General features: G+C 49.0%; 1 protein-coding gene and 1 long non-coding RNA gene across 2 annotated transcripts in view; both read right to left on the bottom strand.

Annotated features, from left to right (window-relative positions):
* Nucleotides 1–6,825, bottom strand: part of Ttc38 (tetratricopeptide repeat domain 38) — a 34,621-nt gene that overhangs the window by 23,936 nt on the left and 3,860 nt on the right. The window lies entirely within an intron of this gene.
* LOC116077474 lies at nt 858–5,323 on the bottom strand. The gene is made up of 2 exons (XR_004113253.1): nt 4,622–5,323; nt 858–1,016 (listed from the first exon to the last, which is right to left on the bottom strand). It is a non-coding gene; the product is annotated as an uncharacterized LOC116077474 (long non-coding RNA).

Raw genomic sequence — 6,825 nt, 5'->3', positions numbered from 1 at the left:
TACTATGGCTGCCTGTCCTCGGTGACCTGATGACTGCCAGGGTGCACAGTGCCCGTGTCACCCTTGGGCATGGGACATGCCTTTAAGCCACTGCAAGCAAAAGGCTGCACTTTTAAGGACTTGGAAATCAGGTGGTTGAGGCAAGTCCACTGGCAGCTCCTACCTTTATCTTCCTGGTCTGAAAAATGGGCTCAAAGGCTGGGCCCCCAAAATGCATGGCTTCAAATGAACAGTTCCATGGATTCAAACCAGTTCACAAGCTTCCACTGGTGCACCTGACTGGAAACCAGTGAGTCCCCTCCACCCTGGGCTGCAGATGCACAGCGAGCTCAGGCTAGGGTTCTCTGCCTGACTCCTGGTGACCTAGAGGTTTGAACTCGACTGTCAACTCCCGGACCGAGGAGGACCCAGTCGAACCGGTGCGCATACCTGGCAGTCTCGCAGTGACATGATTATGGCTTTGGTCTGCAGAGTGACAGCACAGGTCAAAGCTGTGGAGTCTCTGAGGCGGACTAGAGAAGTGAGGGTGTTATTGATTGCGGAAGGGGGCGGGGCGAAGCGAGGGCGGCCGTGCTATCCAGATCTCTCATTGGTGCCTGGGTCGCACATGCGCAGATCAGCTCAGGATCAGAACTCTCTGATCCAGGAAGTCCGCGGTGGGTGTGGGAGGTGTGGGTGTGTGAGGAAGGAGGAGGAGGAATGGATGGGAGTAAAGAGAATGGGGAGGGGCATACTGGTCATAATCCCCAGGTGGGATGCTCAAAACCAGAGTGGCAGCTGCAGCCCCTGCTCCTGAAACACTCCCCTCCCCCTCTCCCAGTTTGAGTTTGAGTTAGGATCTCACTAATTGCTCAGGCTGGTATTTGATCACCTTTATTGCCAGGTCTCGAACTTTCAATCCTCTTGCCTGGAGTTTTACAGACTTGTCGCGCCAGGCCTGGCCATCACTTGGAAGTTCCAGGAAGCCTTCCTCTGATCCATACCTGCATGCATTTGTCTGATATCTACTTCCTCTGCTGCAAAACAAAACAAGGTAAGCCTTTAAGGAGACCAGAGAGGGCCACGGTTTCCCTTGCCTCTTTCAGACAACAGACTGTGAAGAGGCAGCAGAGCTTGTCTTTAAGACCAGCAGAGATGGACTGGTGAGATGGACTGGTGAGATGGTGTAAGAGCACCTTCTGCTCTTCCAAAGGTCTTGAGTTCAAATCCCAGCAACCACATGGTGGCTCACAACCATCTGTAATGAGATGTGATGCCCACTTCCTGTGCACCTGGAGACAGCTACAGTGTTTGTATTTATAGTAATAAATAAATCTTTGGGTTGGAGCAAGTAGGATTGAACAGAGCGAGCAGAGGTCCTAAAAATGTCAATTCCCAACCATATGAAGAAGGCTCACAACGATCTGTACAACTACAATGTGTACTCATAAAATGAATAAATAAATCTTAAAAAAAAAAAAAAGACCACTGGAGATACCAGCATGGTGTGGTACACCCCCCCCATCCCATCTCCATAGAATAGTAGGAACTTCCTGAGGGCCTCTGGTCTGCACCTCTGGGCCAACAAGCGCCTGTGTGATGGTGGCTGTAGCTCTAAGGCAGAAACAGGAACAGGGCTGTGGTGGGAAGGACTCCTAGTAGGTCAGAGTACAATGGGTATTCATGTTTGTTCTAGCCTTGCCCATGAAGGTAGGCAGCCCTAAACTCTGGAATCCCAGGGCTGAGGAATCTCTAGGGAAGTCCTGGTTAATTGAGGGACCCCGGGTGAGAAGGGGACCCTCAGGAAGTCCCAAAGCCAAGTCCTCAGGGAGGAGCTGGGTTCAAGGACATGCAGTCCGCCCAATGGTGTAAATCTCAAAGTGCGTTTCCATTTTGGTGGCCAGAAGTGCATTGAGAAGGCAGCAGAGGTCAGAGCTGGGCCACGGAGAAGTTAGTGTGGAGCAAATTCCAAGTTTTAGTATGCATTGATTGTCAATTACAGGGGAGTAAACAAAGTACCAAGCACTTTTAGTCTTGGGCTCCATGTTTTATGTCTCCCATTCTGGGAGGCTGAGAGAACAGCGGGGTCAGGGCATCAGCACGAGGGAGGGCTTGGAGAGAACCTACTTCCAGGTCTGCGGAGGCCAGGGACGGAAAGAGAAGAATCTTTTCATAAGACCGCCAACCTGGTCATGGGCCCCCCTCACACTGATTAAAAAACAAAACAAAACACAACTCTCACTTCAAAGGGAATAAGTTTATTGCTGAGTCAAATATGCATGATCATGACCCAAAACACAGGCTTTAGGTTGTCTGCAAAGACATGTTCTTCTGTGGGTGTGGTTACCTCAAACTGACTTACAAATCAAAGTAAGTCATAAGTCAGGGCATTTACCTAAGACATTAGTGGGGTCCGTATGTGTTGTGTTTTATTAAAAGATAGAGAAGAAATATGTTTGGATGGATGTGTAGTTAGATATGGGGAAAGGGGGTGCCTCCGTGGGCCCATGATGAGTCATCCCTTTGCCCTGAGAGACCAGCCAGGTATAGTATAGTATAGTCTAGTATAGTCTAGTATACTATAGTAGAGTAGAGTAGAGTAGGGTGGAGTGTAGTATAGTATAGTAAAGAGTTTATTCAGGGCATGGGGAGGGGAGTTAAGAAGGTAGGAGAGACAAAGGCAGAGAGGGGGAGAGAGAGAGAGAGAGAGAGAGAGAGAGAGAGAGAGAGAGAGAACCAAACAGAGAGAGAATAGAGAAGAGAGGCCAGCCATGACCACATGGAGAGAGAGGATGTAGGGGGATTGGGGAGAGAGGACAGAGCAGGAGCAAGAAGGTAAGAGCAAGAGAGAGTGGAGGGGCAAGCAGCCCCTTTTATAGTGAGTTAGGCATACCTGGCTATTACCAGGGAATGGTGGGGCAGAGCTCAGACAAAATGCTAAAGTATGTAGGTGGGTTTATGGCAAAATGGGAATTTTGTTGTAGGTTTCAGATGCCAGTGGATGACATTCTTAGCTTTGGGATTCAAGAGATGTAGTAAGAGTTCATTTGAAAGGTTCAGAAGGATGCGAAGTCAAACACAGGAACATGAAATGCATGGCTTTCAATGGGGCTTTGAAATAACTCCAGATAATTTGGCTCTTATCAACATTTTAGTTCTCCCTTTAACTGCCAAGTTCAGTTATTTGCCCTTATAGAATCGTGTGTGTGAAGTCAACTTTGGTTGTCTTATTCAGTCACTTCCCACTTTGATTTTTTGAGACCTTCTCTCACTGAACCTAGGGGGTCTAGCTGACCAGCAATCCTGCCCCCAAATACTGTCTCTGCCTACCTAGCTTTGCAATTACAGGCATGCCAGGCTGTGACAGCTTCTGTAGGCACTGGCGATGGGACTCGGATCTTTGAGCCTTCACAGACATCTCTCCAAACCCCAGCCACCAAAAGTCTGTTTCAATATGTGGGCTGCAACCCCTTTGGAACTGCATATTATATATTTACATTATGATCCATAACCTGTACCAAAATCACAGCTGTGAAGAAGGGATGAAGTAATGCTATTTCAACAAGAGGAACTGTACAAAAGGGTTACAGCATTAGGAAGGTTGTGGTCTATGGGTTTATGGTCTGTTCCGTGTAACTTTTCTGTTTCATTAAAAAATTAGTTTGCAAAAAGAATAAAGAAAAAACTAAAAAAAGAAAAGAAAAGAAAATTAGTTTGCAGCATTCTAGATCTAATTGCTTTCTGAATACCACAACTCTGGTAGTGATTAGGATGTGACTATACAGACCTTAAGAGAACAGAGTCATTCAATCAAGGACAACTCTAAAAACCAAATTCAGATCAGGTTCATCCAATGGAAACAGACAACCCGGAACTGGGATGTCAAAGCAGCAATCTCCTGAAGAGTACCCAAGGCTGAGCCCCCTGATACAGATCTTACCAGGCTGTGACCAAAAGAGACTTTGTGGTGACTAGCCCCGCCTGGACACTGAGTGAACATAGATTCGTGTTTTGAAAACCCTATGCCTGCTTTACTGCTCTGAGCTTGCTGTCTCAAAATTCTTCATTTTGAACAAGAGAGCAGGTCCCTTCCCCACTCAGAGCCCTCACACAGACACTAGCTTGACCTCTCCTTACAGCTCTGGCTCACCCTGTTGCTCCCCCCACCTCCTCTAGACTCAGTGTGTCACCTTTGTCCTGTTCCTTCTAGTCCTTGTGCTGCTGTCCTGGAGCTGTTTATGAAGCCTGTTCCCCCATCCCATGCAGGCCAGATGCCATGTGTGTGCGGGAATGGCAGGTACCTCCTCAGAGAGGCCCCTCAATTCTTCATACCCTCCCCCTTGATTTTCTTCACGCCACTGCTCCTACCTGGTTAATCATGTTGTGCTTCGGCTTAATATTTGTCTTAATACTCCAGATCTTGTTTTATTCAAGTCTATAGTGCTAATTGAGAGACCTAAGCAGGGGCCCAGAAACTTACCTTTAAACAACAACAACAACAACAAACCCTAGGTCTCAGGGTGAAACTATGTGGCCAGCTGCAACTACTGGGAGTCACCGGTTCTACTAGACAACCCTCCTTTTCCTACATTCGGGGCCCGGTTCCCCACTATCCTGGACCAGCCCTATGCGCACTCCTTACCCGTCGCCTTTGGCCTGGAGGGCGAAAAATTCAGCCTGGACCCCAACAAGAGTTTAAACGCAGCGCCGGTCTCCGCCGGCCGCCGATTGGCCTGCTTAAACAGGGAGATGCTCTCGGTGCAGCCTGGGAAATGGAGTCAGAGAGCTGATATCGGAGACCAGTGCTCAGGGCCTCCAGGCCCCGGATTGGCTCCGCTGTGCACCGAAAACTGCCACCGGAAGTGTCCGGGACTCTCCTCCGGAGGCGGCTCAGGGAAGGGTTGAAGCGTTCCGCCCGTGGCTGTGCGAGCAAAAGGGACTGAAGTGATTGTCCGGCACGGAAGATGGTCAGGCAGCTAGGAAGGAGTTTGGCCTGACCGCTGCACTCTCCGGTGCTTGCCCTGGTATCTCCAGTATTTCTCTTGCGTCCGGGTACTCTCTGCAGCCTGAGGCCTCCCTCTTGTACTCTGATGTCCAGGCTCTCCCTTTTCCCTCAACTGGAGAAGAGTGGTCTAGCCAGAATTAGCACTTCCTAGCTGCCAGAATAAACGATGCTTTTGGGTAGCAATAAACAGAAAACTGGCTTCAAAGTCTGTTCGTTCAAGGAAGTCCAGCGGTGGCCTGGATAGCTTGAGAAGGCCATCAAGTTTGGTTGTCTTCTCTGTATATCGGGCTCACCAGTAGGCAAGGTGGCTTTGTTGGACCCAAGATTCCCACCGGTTGGGGATGGTGACCAGTTCTCTGTGACCTGCACTCTATCTAGAATTTTAAGGGACACGCTTTTCTGACTCACACCCAAGGGGAGGGGAAGGACCAAGTTGGCAGACAAATCTGTGGTCCAAACCTTTAGCTCCCAGCCCGACTCCTTCTGTGCCAGCTAAAGCCTTAAATCCCTGCATCCCTGGGACTATCGGCTGGGCAGTAACACTCACCAACACTTCTCTTTGAATCATATAAATGCATGGTAGATGTTCAGGAAAGCATACCCATAATAACTCACTACTATTGACATTTTCTCTTGCCTTTAAAAATTTGTTTTTAATTTTTTTGTGGACGGGTACATAGGTACATGTATGCAAGTGCCTACAGAGGCCAGAAGAGAGTGTCAGATCCCTTGAAGCTAGAGTTATATGCTCTACGTGGGTGCTAGGTACTCAACTGTGGTCATCTGGAAGAGCAGAAGGACTCAGCCTTGGAGCTATCTTTTCAGACACGTACACCTTTCTCTTTAAATCAGTCGCCTGTCCCTGGTAGAGTCACGCCTTCTTTCATCAAAGCCTCCACATGGCATATTTTACAGACAGGTATTCAATGGAAGCCAATGGGTGGCAGGGTGATGAAGAGGTCACACTTCCTGACCAGAGGTCACAGCAGAGAGTGGTACAGTAGCAAGAGCAGGTGCCAAGGGCTAAGGGGCAAAGAGAAGGCACTGTCACTAGCCCACGGGCAGGGTGGAAGACTTCTGAAAGAGAGCAAGACTCTGCTTCCTGGGTAAATTATGTACTGGAACCACACACACACACACACAGAAAGAAAGAGAGAGAGAATGAGGAGGCTGTCCCTTGGCCCCTGTCCCCAGGCTCTGTGACATGGAGACAGTACCTCTTAAAATCCTATGGCAATTACACCATTTCTTGACTGCTTGCCCCATCCAGTGAAAATTAGGGAAGCCCATCTCCCTAGGACACAACCCAAACCAGGCACTTAAGAACTGCTTAGAGATGCCCACGGGAGAGGGTAAAGGGTCAGTTAAATTGTTTTAATGAATGCCCAGAACCTGTCCAGTCCTGAGCAGACTGCAGGGACTCTGAGCAGGTTGAGCAAAGCTCACCTGTTTGGAGACCTCCACCCCACTTCCCCCAACCTCCAACCCCCTCAGTCCATCAGTCCCCACATAAGTAGGAACTGGAGCAACCAGGGGGAGCATCTTTGCCCTTGCACCTCCCCTTCTGGAGGATAGTAACACGACTGCATCAACGTCTGGGAGGGATGTCCCTGTCATAGAAGTCGGAGATGGGTTTAAAGCCCATGGCAGCTATGTCACTTATCTGGTTATTTCCCACAGCAGAGCAGCCCCCAGGAATCCAAGCAGCTCCCAGGAATCCTCCCCCCAGGAAAGGGGACAGCAGGACTGTGCAGAATATAAGAAAAATTAAATGGGAAGGTTTCACTAGTACAGTGTGTGTTTGTGTGTGTGCACACAGTATACTTCTAAACATCCCAGCT

This window comes from Mastomys coucha, unplaced genomic scaffold (genome assembly GCF_008632895.1).
Source record: "Mastomys coucha isolate ucsf_1 unplaced genomic scaffold, UCSF_Mcou_1 pScaffold11, whole genome shotgun sequence".
NCBI lineage: Eukaryota > Metazoa > Chordata > Mammalia > Rodentia > Muridae > Mastomys > Mastomys coucha.
The sequence above is the reverse complement of the archived record's forward strand: the minus strand, read 5'-3'. Positions and strand labels throughout refer to the sequence as shown.